Genomic DNA, 18,691 nt, shown 5'->3' on the forward strand with positions numbered 1-18,691 from the left:
ACAACCAATCACATGAATCTCCCGCCCCCGACATACAAAGCAAAAAACCCGGGGATTTTATGCGAGCAATATATATATATATAAACTCCCCAAACAGGCGAAAACCTACCAGTTTCACCCCCTGTCTCTGCCACCTCCCTCCATGCTGGTTCCTCCGGTTTGTATCCCGGTAATAGTTCTGGTCGTAAAGAACCGGGTGATTTGCTCCCGTAACTTCTCGTTTGGAATATGAGGAAATTAACTGCGGTCTGGTTCTCCCTGCTTGCACGCGGTTTGATTGGCTAGCTCTTCTACTGTCAGATTTGCATAAACGTGTTTGATTGGCTGGCGCTTCCAGCTCAGCTTCAAAAGTTGAACATTGCTCAACTTTGGAATCCTGGAAATCTTCGCTTCGCTCCCCCACAATGCAGTTCGGCGAAAAGCGAGGCAAAGTGACGTCATCCCCATTCAAAGTCAATGGAAGCGGTGGGAGTTTCTTCTGAAGCTGCTGTGTGGACGTACTGTTATAGTCTAACGCAGGGGTAGCCAACACGGTGCCCGCGGGCATTTAGTCGCCCGCAGGGGCAACGTGAGTCGCCCGCCGGGCATGTTCTAAAAATAGCTCGCCAAGCAAATCCAAAATGTATAAAATACACAAAACAAAAAAGGAAATGTAATTAAAAGAATCTACCCTATGCATAAACGAAACCTAAATCATAGCGAACTCTATCTACTTACTACAACTCTATAACACCCCTCCCCCACCCCCACAATGAATATCGACCAATCACGTTCTTGCTTGATTTGCGGACCAGCGTTGCAGTCGGGAAGAAAACCAATTTGTCACCTCCCCGCTGATTTTCCTTCTGGCAGAATCTGCACTACACATCAGCCCCATTGAACAGCCTATCATGCCAGCATATACAACACATGAGGGGCAGAGTTTTACTCTGTGTGTTGTAACTTATATATGTATTGCACTTGACGCACACACACACACGCATGGCGTATTTTCCACTGGGGACATGTCCCCCGCACTTTTCGAAATCACCTTTGTGTCCCCACTTTACAAATATGTTTATTATTATTTTTTAACGCAAGCCCTCATCGCCACGGAGGAGCACACAGCCTTTGTGAGCGAGCGAGACAGAGAGAGAGAGTGAGCGAGCTAGGGAGGGAGGGAGAGAGAGAGAGACAGAGAGACGGAGAGAGAGATGGAGAGAAAGAGAGCTAGGGAGAGCACACCTTTATCTATTTAATATAGATAAAGTAAGAAATAATTCCAATGTGTACTATAGGACAGTAAAAAAAACAGTTTAAAAGGGGAGTGGTTAGTAAAATATGCATAAAGAAAAAGAAAGAATGCTAATAGGTAACATACGATAAGAATAAACAAGTTTAAATGATTTGTTATTGGTTGTGATCATATTCTAAAGATGTTTGGATTATTTAAAATACAGCTCCCTTTCATCTGAGTGTTGAGAGCTGTATCCATAAATTCATGTTGTGCTCAAAGTGCACCAGATTGATGCATTTCACTTCAACATTTAAAAAAAAATCTTCCATGCATGCTCATGAGGCGGTGAGGACCCCCCTAGAGGAGGTGAGATCCACCCCCAAATAAAGCAGGTTAAATTAATTAAATTGCAAACATGTTCTTTTAGTAAGCACTGCAAACGGGTCCCACAGACCCAAACAGCACACAAAGGTTAAAGGTCAGCATATAATAATGTTAAAATGTGCTAAATATATACACTGCAAAAAACAAAAAAAAGAGGAGTAAAAGTAGCCCTCGACTTGTTTTACTTTTTGAAAGTAGCCCTCACCCTAAAAAAGGTTGGTGACCCCTGCCCTAACGTTACCTTTTTACTTCAAGAATCATAGAGTTGTGTTAAAATGTGGAGATTCTCCGGCTGAACAAAACACGTCAGTATAAATCATAAAAGTTCGTTTGAGACAGACACTAACGAGGGAGATGCTAACTTCAGGGACAAACTTCATGTTGTTTTATCTTTGCACCACTCCTTAGTTATGATGGATAAAACCTACATCCCTCGAGTCTTCAATAAATGTATATTGTCTGTTTCAGTGAGGCGATTATAGCCACTTCCCACACAGGAAAGCAGCTGTGATGGCCGAGTGGTTAAGGCGTTGGACTCGAAATCCAATGGGGTTTCCCCGCGCAGGTTCGAACCCTGCTCACAGCGTCTGAAGAAACGGTTTCTTAAGTTTCCTGGTGGTTGTCACAAGTGGAGAACGCAGAGAAGAAGCTTCTGAAACAAAATGTCAGACTCAAACAGCTCAGCAAACAGGATGTGAAGCACTCGAGACACACAGCGTCTTCTCTGGAAGTGCCGAATTGAAGCCAAGCTGTGTTCATGATGAGGATGCAGGAATGAAATGCGTTTCACTTTCCTCACAAATACAAATAAATACCCTTGTTTTGGTCTGACTCTTGTTGGCTATTGTTTTCTGCGATCCACAAACGTCTCTGTCGATCTGAAAGCAGAAAAACATGTTCAAATTCAAAACACATACGAGGCAAAAGTTAAAGGAAGTACTTCGGAGTTGTATCCTCCTTACTGCTAATTAAAGTTAGTAAATTAGCATACCTGACAATGTTGACAGGTCCTTGAAAGAGAATTATCACGTCCTTCTATTTCTCTTTCCTGTCATTATTCATCACCAACATAATCTGCTTTGAGTCTTCCTCAGTGTCACATGTCATCCTCAAACACTCATCAACTGTTGGATACATGACATTAAGAGGAGAACGAGTGCAACTTTAATACCTAAAATAACTGGAATTATAATAAATGTCTTAGGAAATTAGCTTTAAAGTCACTTTGATGGATGTCTTTTAGCACATTTTGTGATTTCTGGCCATCATTTGTGGATAACACCTCGTAAACAAAGCAGAGGCTCTTAAAGGGGAAAGGCTTTGGTTGTGGTCCAAATAATAGGTTCTCTTTGGATGGTGAAATGACCTGGAAGTATGATCTAGATATGGACATCAGGTAGGACCAAAACTCATGATCTTCACTGGCCAAGTCCTTCCTTTTGACTTGACCAAGTGGTACAACACATATAGCGACTTAAAGGTCCCATGTCATGGCCATCTCTATGATCATACTTCCATTGTTGAGGTCGACTAGAATAGATTTAAATTGTTCAATGTTCCAAACTCACATCTCATACAGCATCTCTGTGTAGTCTGTGTATTCACTCTCCCACCCCCTGTGAGCCTCGTGTGCTCTGATTGGTCGGGACGTTGCGAGGCTCGTTGCGAGGCTCGTTGCGAGGCTCGTTGCGAGGCTCGTTGCTGCTCGCCGCTGCTTCGAGCTGCTGCGAAGAGCGGATAGGTTTCGGCGATACAGCGAGAACAAGCGAAACTCATCCTGAGCACACACACACTCACAGCCAAAGTAAAAACAATAAGTGTGGCTTGATACTGAGAAAGAAAAAGGTTTATAGCGCTGTGAGAACGGGTCTGAGGAGAGCGTTTCTCCACGATCCCAACGCAGCTATTACCACCCAGGGAGCTCTATGCAAGTCAATGGGACTCCCTGTGAGTTAGCCAAGGGGTCCTGGTGAGTGAGGGGCTCCGCGGATTGGTCCATTTGGGCCAATCCGGTGATTTGTTGTGGATCTGGGTGTGCACACGTCACAGAACCCAGGAAGCAAACAATGGAAAAGAGAAACCTCCAACGAGGCGTTCTGGGGCAGCAGACAGGTCTTCGAGCTTTACTCGCTACAGGGTGTACTCTGAGGGTCTGTGACTGCAGACCGGTCACATGCAGAAGCTACAGAACACAAGGGGACGGGTGATAACCGGAAAAGCATGACATGGGCCCTTTAAGAAACACTGATGCTCTTCAGTGCTCCTGAGCTGTTTAAGTCATACATTCTTTTGCAATGGAACTTATTTCTCCGTTATACATTTGTGACGTACAACTTAAGAAATGTTAGGATTGTTCAATCGCTGTGAGCAGGGTTTGAACCTGCGCGGGGAAACCCCATTGGATTTCGAGTCCAACGCCTTAACCACTCGGCCATCACAGCTGCTTAAAATATAGAAACAATGGAAAGTCACCATTGTTGAGAGGAGAGGTGTGTATCCCTTTCCTGCAGTGTTTTATATGGGTTGTATTGCATGTCAATGGTCTGCAAAGGCTACGATACCTGTGTTCCCTCCAGAAGGAGTTTCTCTCCCTCACACTGAAACGTCTCCATTGGACTCCTTTGTTAACTGGAACATAGTGACATCACTATGGAACACTCGCGCTTATATTGGCTAGCGCTCCACCACATTGTACGTGATAGGCTAAGGAGCGGGATATCTCTAAGTGGTTGACCAATCACAACAGAGCTGGCCAGCTAACCAATCAGAGCAGACTGGGCTCTGGTTTCAGACAGAGGGTGAACAGAGGTGCTGCAGCACTACATACTGTAGAGACACTACATACTGATATACACCTGGACATCAGCAGGAGAGGACTCTTTAAAGTAGACACACTACATACTGATATACACCTGAACATCAGCAGGAGAGGACTCTTTAAAGTAGAGACACTACATACTGATAAACACCTGAACATCAGCAGGAGAGGACTCTTTAAAGTAGAGACACTACATACTGATATACACCTGAACATCAGCAGGAGAGGACTCTTTAAAGTAGACACACTACATACTGATATACACCTGAACATCAGCAGGGGAGGACTCTTTAAAGTAGAGACACTACATACTGATAAACACCTGAACATCAGCAGGAGAGGACTCTTTAAAGTAGAGACCCTACATACTGATATACACCTGAACATCAGGAGGAGAGGACTCTTTAAAGTAGAGACACTACACACTGATATACACCTGAACATCAGCAGGAGAGGACTCTTTAAAGTAGAGACACTGCATACTGATATACACCTGAACATCAGGAGGAGAGGACTCTTTAAAGTAGAGACACTACATACTGATATACACCTGAACATCAGCAGGAGAGGACTCTTTAAAGTAGAGACACTGCATACTGATATACACCTGAACATCAGCAGGAGAGGACTCTTTAAAGTAGAGACACTACGTAAGGGATAATGTGCTGCGACGCGGTCATTATGGGGAAAAGAACACCGACAGGCTGATCAGGAGCCCGAGGCGAAGCGGAGGGATCTAGATCGGCATGAAGGTGTTCTTTTCCCCATAATGACCAAGTCGCTGCACATTATCCCGCTTATTACATGGCCACATTCTCAACAAAGTAACGTTATGACTCCCAATATTAATTGAAATGCTTTTATGGATTAAGAAAATGATTTTATTGATTTAAAAAATAGTTGTATGTATTGATTTAAATTGACATGCATCCGCGAAGAAAAATAGTCCGATGTTACTGTTTGAACTAACGTAGCAACGGCAGGAACTGCTTCGATAGCGTTTTTGAGGAGCTTTCTGATTACAGATTTGAAAACATCGTTGCTTGCTTTAAAAGTAGCACAATTCATTATGTCAAACCTTGGAAAGTATCTCGATATCCCTGCCCTGATGCCAAAGTAACTGCACACTGTATGTTTTGCCATTTGATGTCTATGTCTGGACCGCTGCGTAAAAAGGAGGGTTTCTGCCCGTTACTTCTCCGCTGTTTTCTTGTCCCTCTTGTCTTTTTCTTTTCTTCACTGGGGACTCATCAGCCACTAACTATTACTCCAAATTACTGTGCTCTCCAAATATATTAAAATGAATGTTAAAATCCTCCATGTTGCTATCACACGCCAGCGGAAAACTAAAGACAATCAGCCCGTTTGCTTGCTTTTCAAACTGTTACATTTGAAAAACAGTGAGAGCGTCTCTTGTCAGTTTGAAAAGCCAACGGTAGGACCTGCTTGCGTTTTTGAGGAGCTTTTTGATTACAGATTTGAAAACATCGCTCCTTGCTTTAAAAGTAGCACAATTCATGATGTCAAACCTTGGAAAGTATCTAGATATCCCTGCCCTAATGACAAAGTAACTGGCAAGTGAATATGTGTCGCCGTTTGATGTCTATGTCTGGACCGCTGCGTAAAAAGGAGGGTTTCTGCCCCGTTACTTCTCCGCTGTTTTTCTTGTCCCAGTTCGAAAAGCAAACTGCATGCAGTTTGCTTTTCGGCCCAACTGTATACAGTTAAATCGACCGGACTTCTTTCTGAAGATGTGAGCGTCCTTAACAACGGTCAATAAGTCCTTGACAGCGGTCTGTCTGTTCGGTATTAACAACGTGTCACGTGTTCTGAATTGACCAATCAGAATCGAGTATTCAACTAAGCCATGTAATAAATACTGATATACACCTGAACATCAGCAGGAGAGGACTCTTTAAAGTAGAGACACTACATACTGATATACACCTGAACATCAGCAGGAGAGGACTCTTTAAAGTAGAGACACTACATACTGATATACACCTGAACATCAGCAGGAGAGGACTCTTTCAAGTAGAGACACTACATACTGATATACACCTGAACATCAGCAGGAGAGGACTCTTTAAAGTAGAGACACTACATACTGATATACACCTGAACATCAGCAGGAGAGGACTCTTTAAAGTAGAGACACTACATACTGATATACACCTGAACATCAGCAGGAGAGGACTCTTTAAAGTAGAGACACTACATACTGATATACACCTGAACATCAGCAGGAGAGGACTCTTTAAAGTAGAGACACTACATACTGATATACACCTGAACATCAGCAGGAGAGGACTCTTTAAAGTAGAGACACTACACACTGATATACACTTGAACATCAGCAGGAGAGGACTCTTTAAAGTAGAGACACTACATACTGATATACACCTGAACATCAGCAGGAGAGGACTCTTTAAAGTAGAGACACTACATACTGATATACACCTGAACATCAGCAGGAGAGGACTCTTTAAAGTAGAGACACTACATACTGATATACACCTGAACATCAGCAGGAGAGGACTCTTTAAAGTAGAGACACTACACACTGATATACACTTGAACATCAGCAGGAGAGGACTCTTTAAAGTAGAGACACTACATACTGATATACACCTGAACATCAGCAGGAGAGGACTCTTTAAAGTAGAGACACTACACACTGATATACACTTGAACATCAGCAGGAGAGGACTCTTTAAAGTAGAGACACTACATACTGATATACACCTGAACATCAGCAGGAGAGGACTCTTTAAAGTAGAGACACTACATACTGATATACACCTGCACATCAGCAGGAGAGGACTCTTTAAAGTAGAGACACTACATACTGATATACACCTGAACACCAGCAGGAGAGGACTCTTTAAAGTAGAGACACTACACACTGATATACACCTGAACATCAGCAGGAGAGGACTCTTTAAAGTAGAGACACTACATACTGATATACACCTGAACATCAGCAGGAGAGGACTCTTTAAAGTAGACACACTACATACTGATATACACCTGAACATCAGCAGGAGAGGACTCTTTAAAGTAGAGACACTACATACTGATAAACACCTGAACATCAGCAGGAGAGGACTCTTTAAAGTAGAGACACTACATACTGATAAACACCTGAACATCAGCAGGAGAGGACTCTTTAAAGTAGAGACACTACATACTGATATACACCTGAACATCAGCAGGAGAGGACTCTTTAAAGTAGAGACACTCCATACTGATATACACCTGAACATCAGCAGGAGAGGACTCTTTAAAGTAGATACACTACATACTGATATACACCTGCACATCAGCAGGAGAGGACTCTTTAAAGTAGAGACACTCCATACTGATATACACCTGAACATCAGCAGGAGAGGACTCTTTAAAGTAGAGACACTACACACTGATAGACACCTGAAGAAATAGTGGAAACAGGACCTGCTTTTCTTCATGCACACACACTGACATGTTCTGTTTCCTGGCGCTGTAAATGAAGCCTAACTGAGTCGAACTGCTTCCTGTTTGTTCTTCTTCAGGATCCCCACATTGTCTCCCAGCAGCTGCTCAGGTTCTGTCAGAGAACCAGAACATCCTGCTGTCTGAAACCCTCTCGCTGTGGTACGTCCGGGGGGGGGAGGAGGCGTGATGTGACGGGGACAGGATCCATGCAGACGTGTTGGGAGGATCTGCTCCTCCTCACGGTAGTTGGATGCCGTCCAAGGTCTGGCTCTGCTCCAGCAGCCCCTCGCTGTTTGTGCTCATCAACACGTCTGAGGGTGCTCACAAGATCCCGAGGAGTCGGAGTCGGAGAGATTACATCACTTTAATTTAAACGGATGCTTTTATCCAGGGCACCTTGCAAGAAGTGCATTTTGCTCATTTTCTCTCATTCACTTTGTCTGTTCTGAACTTCGGGATCATTTTGTCGTATTTATTCTCTTGATTATTTTATCTCCTTTTGTTCTTTGGAATCTTATATATCATGTACGTAATGCTGCAAATGGGTTTTAATACAGTATATCAAAAGTATAATTTTTTGATTATTAATTCGAATTATTATCTAATTATTATTTGTATCATTATTCTTATTATGATTATTTTAATTGTAATACGTAGTAGAGTATATAAGATCTATTTATTAATTATTATATATTTTTATGTATTCATTCATTCAAGAGGCGAGCATGCATTAGTAAAATAGTAGTATTTACAAAAAGTAATACAAAAGTATGTTAAATAAAGCAAATATAAGAGAAAGTACTCGGTTGTGCAATTGCAATTGCCATCATGCACGTGTGTTCTGGGTCAAAGATGTCCAACTGGGGACGTTCACCATTAGCCTCTGCTGCACTGCTGACAGTAAAGACACCTGGGCATTTCAAGAATAACAAAAGTAAAGAATGACCTGTCCTTGTATTTTCCTGTCAGCTTTTCTACCAACTTTCAAGCTAACTGCTGGTTTATTCATCCGATCCTGGTGTTCTGTATCCCAATATTCAAACCGTGCACGGTAGCAGGGGTTTTACACAGATTTAATCGCAGAAATCCCCCTCCCCCCACACACGCACGCACACGCGCGCACGCACACACACATACATACACGTCTTCCTTACATACCTCCTCCCACTGGCAGGTCTAAGATCAGGGGCTCCCTGGAGGTTAATTATGTTCACTTTACCAGCCGTGACTCTCTTGCTATCTGCCTGGAAAGCTCCCACACTACAAGCCCCACCAAGGCTGCTGTGAGCGCTAACAACTAGCCTCTGGAAGCCTGGTTCGCGTGATGCTAGCAGCCACGGACGGCTAATTAAAATGACTGACTGTGCAGAGGCAGGTACTCTGTGAGGACGTTCCTGTTCAAACGGAATCCGACACTCTCAGGTTGCATGTTGTCTCTCTGGGTGTAGCTTGAGTGTCTGACAGCATTTGAACATGCATACTGACTGCCTGTCTCCAGCCTATGTCTATTAATAAATGGGTTTCCATGTTTTCTTTAGTTTTTTCTGTCAGAATCCGCTTTTCCCTCATGGCCAGTTTGTGGAGGAGTAACATGTTATTCCACATTGATCTCACAGTACATGCACAGGGAATGTTGCATCACAACAGAAGACCAAGAGTTTCTTCTTTGAAATAAATCCCTCTTTTTTCAACCTCGTAATCTTTACCCACTCAGAAATTACTTAATTTCACTGCTTGACGTACTTTCAGTTTGCTTCAAGCATCGCTTTCAAATATATACCCTAAGGAGAAAACTAGTAAAGTAATAGAAACACATCATTTGTAACGATGCAAAAATGTTACAAATTGAAAGGTTTAATACTTTTGATGAATTACTTGTTTGTAGGTGATTGGCTAAGGGGCGGTACATCCCTAAGTGATCAACCAATCAAAACAGAGCCGGTCTGCTGACCAATCAGAGCAGATTGGGCTCTGTTTTGCATATGCAGTTCTTTTAAAGCTGCACTAATCAATGTTTTAAGATGTATAATAGCTCAAATTACTTTCTTTTTAATATGAAAATGGTCCTTAAAGACACAAACTCACACACAAGGCCTCATGGAGAAGAAAGGGTCTTTTCTTAAGGAATACACTAGAACAAATAAATAAATATGTTCTGTGTAACAGTTTATTTTAGCAACATGACAAACTATTTATACAGGATAAACTTAGCGAGTGGAATTAATACCTAAACTGTGATTAGCCCCGTAATGCTAACTTGGGTACGGAGCAGCCGTGCCGTTTATTCTCTTAAGAGCAGGACGGCTTAACGGGGATCAATTTGACTTTTGATTACACTCAAAACACACATGATGAGGATTTAAAGTGGATTAGAGTGCACTTTTAAAATTCTTGCCTCCTCATATTTAACACATGGCATAATATCCTAAGAGCAGTAATGATTTAGTAGATCTGGAAGGGTCTACTATCGTGAGGTTTTCGCTTTGGGATTGTAGAACTTGCAGACCATTTACATGCGCACACACGTATAACAAAATACACGAAAGGTAAAACCACAAAAGCATAACATTTCCCAATTTGGGATCAATAAAGCACCTTCTTATACGGCCCTTTTCACAACAAGTAGAAGCTTCATAAGGAAAGCAAACAATATCCCCAATCAAATCAGCAATTTATAGAAATGTTGTATAATAAACACGTTGTACATTTGTTCTGATAAACCTGGCACTTCCTCCATCCTGTTTCCAATTGTTGTGCCGGGTACAATATTGAGTAGACGCCGGTGAGTTAGCACTCCAACATGTTATAATAAAAGTACACTTATAACAGATAATACAAACCCCTGGATGGATTGAATGTGTTGTTGACGGTTGCGATTGTTCACAGTGCAACACAGCGGGAATGAAGGAGCCTCTCAAAGCGTGAAATTAAATAACACAACTGTGGACTGTGGTGCTCTGGCTGAGAAAAAAATAGGTCCGCTGTCGACATTATTGAAACCACTGGATGCAGAAAATATCAACACACAGAGGCTGAAACCAATGAGATTCAAACACCGGTTTCTTACCCTGATCTCAGTTTAGACTAATCGTACAATTAGTTATTTAATTTTGACTTAAGCCAAACTCATTTTCTCCTTCAATTTCTGAAATCTGGGAACATGGCGGCAGATGGGGAAGCGAGACAATCAAACGTGTCGTAAACGAACAAACAGCTCGGCCAGAATACAGAATGCAAGACACTTTATTTGAAGGTGAAAAACCAAAGTAAGCAACAATGCCTCATACACAGGAAAGCACACGGACACTTTCTTTGTTGAAACAGTGCAGTGTTGACGTGTTTTTTGTAGGCGGATCCAGAAGTTAGCATTTCCATTGGTTCCCGCGAGAAAAAGCCATTCGGGTTTTTCCATTGGATTTCAGAATATTGCAAAAAACAAGATATTTTACAAAGAAAGTTTATGATACCTGCACGTTTGGCTCAGCTGGGTCATCTCTGCATACAGTATAGATAAACAGCACTTTATGATTTTTGAAGTAAAAATCTAACATTAGGCTATAAAGGAACTACAGGACGGTCACATGACTTCACGTCACCACCGCTAAGCTAAAGGCGGCTAATGTTGGGCTATAAAGGAACTACAGCACAGTCACATGACTTCACGTCTCCACCGCTGAGCTAAAGGTGGCTAATGTTGGGCTATAAAGGAACTACAGCACGGTCACATGACTTCACGTCACCACCGCTAAGCTAAAGGTGGCTAATGTTAGGCTATAAAGGAACTACAGCACGGTCACATGACTTCACATCACCACCGCTAAGCTAAAGGCGGCTAATGTTGGGCTATAAAGGAACTACAGCACGGTCACATGACTTCACGTCACCACCGCTAAGCTAAAGGTGGCTAATGTTGGGCTATAAAGGAACTACAGCACAGTCACATGACTTCACGTCTCCACCGCTGAGCTAAAGGTGGCTAATGTTGGGCTATAAAGGAACTACAGCACGGTCACATGACTTCACGTCACCACCGCTAAGCTAAAGGTGGCTAATGTTGGGCTATAAAGGAACTACAGCACGGTCACATGACTTCACGTCACCACCGCTAAGCCTAAAGGCGGCTAATGTTGGTCTATAAAGGAACTACAGCACAGTCACATGACTTCACGTCTCCACCGCTGAGCTAAAGGTGGCTAATGTTGGGCTATAAAGGAACTACAGCACGGTCACATGACTTCACGTCACCACCGCTAAGCTAAAGGTGGCTAATGTTAGGCTATAAAGGAACTACAGCACGGTCACATGACTTCACATCACCACCGCTAAGCTAAAGGCGGCTAATGTTGGGCTATAAAGGAACTACAGCACGGTCACATGACTTCACGTCACCACCGCTAAGCTAAAGGTGGCTAATGTTGGGCTATAAAGGAACTACAGCACGGTCACATGACTTCACGTCACCACCGCTAAGCTAAAGGAGGCTAATGTTGGGATATAAAGGAACTACAGCACGGTCACATGACTTCACGTCACCACCGCTAAGCTAAAGGTGGCTAATGTTGGGCTATAAAGGAACTACAGCACGGTCACATGACTTCACGTCACCACCGCTAAGCTAAAGGCGGCTAATGTTGGGCTATAAAGGAACTACAGCACGGTCACATGACTTCACCACCGCTAAGCTAAAGGCGGCTAAAGTTGGGCTATAAAGGAACTACAGCACGGTCACATGACTTCACCACCGCTAAGCTAAAGGCGGCTAAAGTTGGGCTATAAAGGAACTACAGCACGGTCACATGACTCCACCACCGCTAAGCTAAAGGCGGCTAATGTTGAGCGTGATGCTGTTTAGTCGTCTCATTTAGACAATTGTTAGCAACCGCCATTTAAAAATCCATCAGTGGGGTATTTACTGACGTATTTAATGTCGTAGACATAATCAGTTTGTCAGCTTGTGTTAACCACAGACCTTATTTCAGGCTTTTAACCAAAAACACAATCAGAAAACCGATTACTTACAGACAAGGGACAGCAATGGCCAAAAAGCTGACTCATTCCTGCAGCTCTCTATGTACAGTGAACTGCCAGGGTTATTTCTCAAAGTAAATCTGCTTGCAGCTTCCTCATTATTCTGGTACTTTAGTGAGCTTTGACTTGTGGATTTGACCGTTGACCACCTGTCTTGACACTGCTGACCTCCGAGGGAACCAACAACCAGAGAGACCAAAATTGAAGACATAAGCTCTCCCTGCTCTATTGTGGAATAAACAAGATATCTGCCGCATGGTCTGCAGTTAGCACAGAGACAGGAGTAGATGGTACAAATATGAGTTGGATTGTTCTGTTTTTAATTCAAGAGATGAAACTATATGTTCATAAAATAGTGTGTGTGAGCCAGGGTGGGATTTTCACGGCCACCATGGCCTTTGGGCCCCTCGCGCTGTTAAAAGTTGCTTTGAAAGCGTCAGAACAGGTTTCTGAACTGCATTATGCTGCGTTCACAACGGACGCGATGCGAATAGAGAGGCGAAGTCACGCCCATCTACTTCCGGCCCATGGGACCCCGGAAGCGAAAAATTTACATTGAATTCAATGGAGAGAGAAAACGTATCTTTTGATCCCGTTTGAATTGTGCTACGAACTACACATATGATGTTTGTCAATCTTAAACAATAAGTTCCATGTCAAAAAAGTCACATTTTGTCGTAAAACTGTTGAAATATAAGACTATGAAAAATACGCGACTACAAATCCCAAATCCCATTCTGGCTCGCGTAAGTGATGTCACAGGCGATAATGCTCCAAGTGGTTGCGACTCGTAATTAAAGCGAAGAAGAAGAAGAAGAAGAAGAAGAAGAAGAAGAAGAAGAAGAAGAAGAAGATATCATAACTGATTTATTCCCTCCAATAAACAAGAGATTGCTAAAAATAAATTCACTTTTACAAGATGCCTGTGTGCTTTGTACCAGGTTGTAATCACATAAGTGATCATACTTATAGATCATAGCTCGTTCTATCGCTTCCCGTCTGATGAAAGGACCAGGAGTCGCTGGATCAGAGATCTCAGGTAATACACATGTTGTGCATGGAACACAGTCAAGCTAGCTACATAGCTAGTAGCGAGCACGTTAGTTAGCATCACATTACTTAGCCTTGTCATTTGTATTAGCCTTAACATGAAGTGAACCCAAATGTTAAACAGTAAGAGTAGTCATGATGTTAAGTATTTTGTGAAACATTTGAAGAGGAGCCTATCGCCAGGTGCTAAGGGGGCGGGAGGTAGGCTAACGGCACATTAGCATCTGCGATCTTTTCTACTTAATGCTATCTGCTCAAATGGTTAACATTGGACATTAAAAGATCAGGCAGTTCAGGGAGAGTCGAAGGCAGGCAGGCAGCTTTGCATGACATGTATTTATTTATAGAAGGACCATGCATACAAAAACATTAATCTCAGCAAAGAGAAGAGATGCAATATGCCAGATTATAGCTAATAGCTAATTTCCATCTGTGGTCCATTCTTCTGGACGTGTTTCATCGTGATGATAGTGAGTCAATCTGTTTGTTGGAAAGACAGTAGTTGAGTGATTACTGAGAGAACATTATTAAAAGAGATAATTCTTTAAAGTGTTGTTACTGACCTTTTTCTCTTTTGTTTCCTTTCCCTCACCTGTAACTGCTGAGACCCTGAGGAACATGCACCCTGACCTGCTCTGGCAACCTGATTTCCACTGTACGTAATAGTATTTGGTTATGGTATATTATTTATATACATCAAAGGCACAATGCACCCCCCAGAGACACACATGTATTGAGTGTGATATTGTGCATAGGTCAAGTGAAATCATCTTTACACACTAGAAAACTGTAGGAGCGGCAACTTGTTTTGAAATTGAATTTTTAATATCCGATAATGAAGTTGATCTGTTTTCTTTATTCTTCTCTCTTCCCAGCTCCATCCATCACCGTGCTCTGTTCCTGCAGGTCCTGCTTGCTAATCAATGCTCATATTTTTTGTATGTATTGTATGACATGAAGTTGTGCTTCATTCGGAGTCAATAATACATTCATTCTGCCTTCATCCATTCTGCCTTCAACTGCACAATGATTGTGGACTGCACCGACATCCATGTAGCTGCCCCCAGTAAGATGAACCAAGCAAAGAGGGTCAACATCATGCCTAAGGACATCCAGCTGGTCCGCTGCATCCGCGAGAGAGGGCTTAAACTGACCTGAGACCAGCACACCCAAACACAAGGGCTTTTTTAAGAGCCACCTACAGTTTCAAAGAGTTGCAATCCTACGTTATTATAATGATTCAACTGGTGCATGTATCACTTAGTTTACTGAACCGTGATGAATGAAAGAAATGAGTGAGGTAGTGGTTTACTGAAGTTACAAAGACATTAATATATGAGTGACAGGTCAGTGTAAACACAAGCTTCTGTCAATTATGGATCACTCAAACTATTTATATAAAAATATGTAATAAAGTTCTAAAACAAGTATTCGGTATATTCCTTGATAGCTTTTGTTTTTAAGTTTACTAAAAATCTATCGTTTCAACGGTTTCACTTTATAAAAAGGAACAGGTGAGTAGAGCATTATTGAGTTTCTTATTCTGTCAGTAAATTATCCAAATGAATGTTTTTCATTATTTTAGTCAACCCTAAACAAATTGATTGTACCTTTTTAATAATGACCTTACATGGTCGGCAAAGTTAAATTAACTTCAATCAAATCTGTTCTGAGAAAAAAATACATGTTTAAAGATAGGAACTTACCATCCCACTGAAAAACAGTCCGTAGAGATTTAAAGGCGTAGTTGTAGTTCAGTCCAATATTTAATTTGGATTCATTTCGCCAACAGGCAACTATTTTCATAAAGAATATATATATTTTTCAAAGTCAACTTTATTGTCAATCTTACTCAGTTTGTGTGTAGTGGCCAAAATCCCGAAAGGTTTTTCTTGTAACCTTCACCTCAACAGTTAATGTTTGGCCACATGTAGAGCTTGGGCCTCGGAAGCCGTGTCAGACTCGCAGTACAAAACCCACCGGACGTTTCTGTTGCTTTTGAAGGTTTATTTCCAGGTAAAACATAAAACAAAATACGAAAACAATGTTGAACATAAACTTAAACATCAGATCCTAATAATCTGTCTTCTACTCAGCATAAGGTTGCGTCTGCGTGTCAATGACGGTATTGCTGCTGCCTGCTGCTCTGCCGTCACACACCGCACCTCCAACTTAAAGCCTTAGCCCCGCCCCCTTCACCTGAGCCCTGCTGCCCTCTCACTGAAACAGAAAAATGCATTAATCAAGGTTCCAAATAAATCAAACAAAATAAACTTAAATGCGGCTCCTACACACCGGCCCCTAATTGTTCTCTCAGAATCAATTACTCAAATTAGCAAAAAGGGAGCCGTAAAACGACCAACAAATAATGACTTTAGAAAAATAAAGTATATACATTACATTATTACATTATTACATTATTGATGTTTAAGGAAGACCTATTGTTCTTCCGTCTCCAGGAGGCGGCACAGCTTAGCTATGGGCCTATCGATAATGGAGGTTTTCGTCTGGAGCGTCACTGTACGGGTCAGACCTCTTGCATCAGGCTTGGTCTCCAGTACTCTGCCTAATGGCCCCCGTGGAGCAGTTTGGGTCAACTACCAGGACGACATCTCCAACGCTAAAGTTTTTCCTCACTGTGTTCCATTTCTGTCTCTCTTGGAGCAGCAGAAGGTATTCCTGTGTCCATCTATGCCAGAACAGATCCGCCATGTACTGGACCTGCTTCCAGCGGCGCCTGGCATAGAGGTCAGATCTCTGAAACGTTCCCGGAGGTAGGATAGGTTGCGTTTTTAGCAGGAGGATGGGATTGGGAGTCAGTGGTTCCAGGTCGTGCGGATCGGAGGACACGGTGGAGAGAGGACGGTTATTGAGGATGGACTCTAACTCGCAGAAGATGGTTTGTAGGCCTTCATCGTCGAGGGTTTGCTGATGGAGAGTGGAGGTCAGCACCTAACGGACAGATCTTATGAGTCTTTCCCAGACTCCACCGTAATGTGAGGCCGCCGGTGGATTGAAACTCCACTGGATTCCTTCTGGGCGCAAAGCGCCTTGGATTTTCCCTTCGTTTAGTGAACTCATGGCCTTTCTGAGCTCAGTGTGGGCACCCACCAGGTTTGTACCGTTGTCCGATCTGATATGCTTAACCTGACCTCTCCTGCAAACAAATCTTCTCAGAGCATGAATACATGAGTCTGTGTCTAACGAGTAAGCCACCTCCAGATGTACAGCTCTGCTACTCATGCAGGTAAACAGGGCTCCATACCGTTTAACCATACTCCTTCCTCGCTTCACTTTAAGCGGTCCAAAATAGTCCAATCCGACGTTGGTGAAAGGAGGGAGGTCAGGTAGGATTCTTTCTTGTGGCAAATCGGCCATTTTCTGCTCACCTGTCTTGCCTCTCACACGCCTACACACAACACACTTTGAGACTATTTTCCTTGCTGCTGAGTTTCCCTTTAAAACCCAGTACTTTTTACGGAGCTCTGAAAGCATGTCGTTTCTCCCGCTGTGTCCAGAGCGTTCGTGGATGTGTCGTAGTAGGAGATCTGAAGTGTGAGCATCTTTGGGCAGAATATAAGGGTGCTTGGTCTCATCAGGCATTGCAGATCTGTGTAGGCCGCCGCCTACTCTCATGATGCCTTCATCCAGTGTAGGGTAGAGCCTACAGATCTTACTGCTCTTCTGCACTCTAAATGGAGCGGTTTCCAGCGCTGCCATTTCCACTGGGAAGGATTGCTTTTGAACATAGGTGATGACTGACCTCTCTGCCTGTGAGAGGTCTTCCACTGTGAGGAGCTGTCCACCAAGTGTGGACCTGAAAGCGCTTAGCTCAGTGCTCACCTTTTGGCTGCTCGAGCGGGTGGTGATGGGACCTGAGGAAAGCTCTTTACGCTTTTTGACGGTCAACATCAGAGCATTCTTCACCTTGAGGTACCATGCCACTGCTTTAAGCAGCCTCTTCCAGTCAGAGAAGTATGAAATAAGACGGTCTGTGGGAGTTTCAATGATTGCCACTGTTGTGAATACAGCAGCGTTTTTCCGGACCTTTGGGTCATTTTGCAACAATGGCTCGGAGGTCAATGATTTTTCCACAGGCCAACTTTCCTCTGGCTTCCATAGGAACTCTGGGGCATGTATCCACCTTTGTTGCTGCATGAATTTGACTGCACTCAATCCTCTCGAGGCGTCATCAGCAGGATTTTCCTTGCTGCTTACATATCTCCATTGAGACCGTTCGCTATTGTCACGAATCAGTGACACTCTGTTGGCAACATAGGTCTTAAACCTAGTGTAGTCATTACCAATGTACTTGAGCACTGTTTGGCTATCCGTCCAGAAGACTGAGGGGTTTAAGTCCATGTGTAGTTCTTCCTGTGGGACCTCCTCTGCATAGTTGTTCTCCAAGATGTCGTTGAGGAATGCAACGTATTCCTGCTTGTAGTGCCGGTCACTCTTCATCTTCCTTTTTAAGCCCTGCAGGCGCTGTTCTGCAATTTGGCGGTTGTTAGGCATGCTGGCATTGGCTTTCCTGAAAGGCAACTTTAGACTGTAGTGTCCGTTTTGCAGGGTAGCCTCACTGGCTACTTTCAAAAACATTTTGTCCTCAACTGACATCTCTGGCTTTTCCTCAGATGACACTTCGTTGAAGTCCTGGTTGTACTGTGATTAGAAGCTCTTCCAAACTTGTGGCAGATATCCTATTCACAGTCGCTCTCGCC

The 18,691-nt window shown here is 43.0% G+C and overlaps 2 non-coding genes across 2 annotated transcripts; one reads left to right on the forward strand and one right to left on the reverse strand.

Moving 5' to 3' along the window:
• The first annotated feature begins 2,104 nt into the window (after nucleotides 1–2,104).
• On the forward strand, nucleotides 2,105–2,186 carry trnas-cga (transfer RNA serine (anticodon CGA)). Its single transcript has one exon. It is a non-coding gene; the product is annotated as a tRNA-Ser (tRNA).
• Nucleotides 2,187–3,959: 1,773 nt separating this feature from the next.
• trnas-cga (transfer RNA serine (anticodon CGA)) lies at nucleotides 3,960–4,041 on the reverse strand. The gene has a single exon. It is a non-coding gene; the product is annotated as a tRNA-Ser (tRNA).
• Nucleotides 4,042–18,691: the final 14,650 nt, after the last annotated feature.

The sequence above is a fragment of the Pseudochaenichthys georgianus genome, chromosome 14 (assembly GCF_902827115.2).
Source record: "Pseudochaenichthys georgianus chromosome 14, fPseGeo1.2, whole genome shotgun sequence".
Taxonomy (NCBI): domain Eukaryota; kingdom Metazoa; phylum Chordata; class Actinopteri; order Perciformes; family Channichthyidae; genus Pseudochaenichthys; species Pseudochaenichthys georgianus.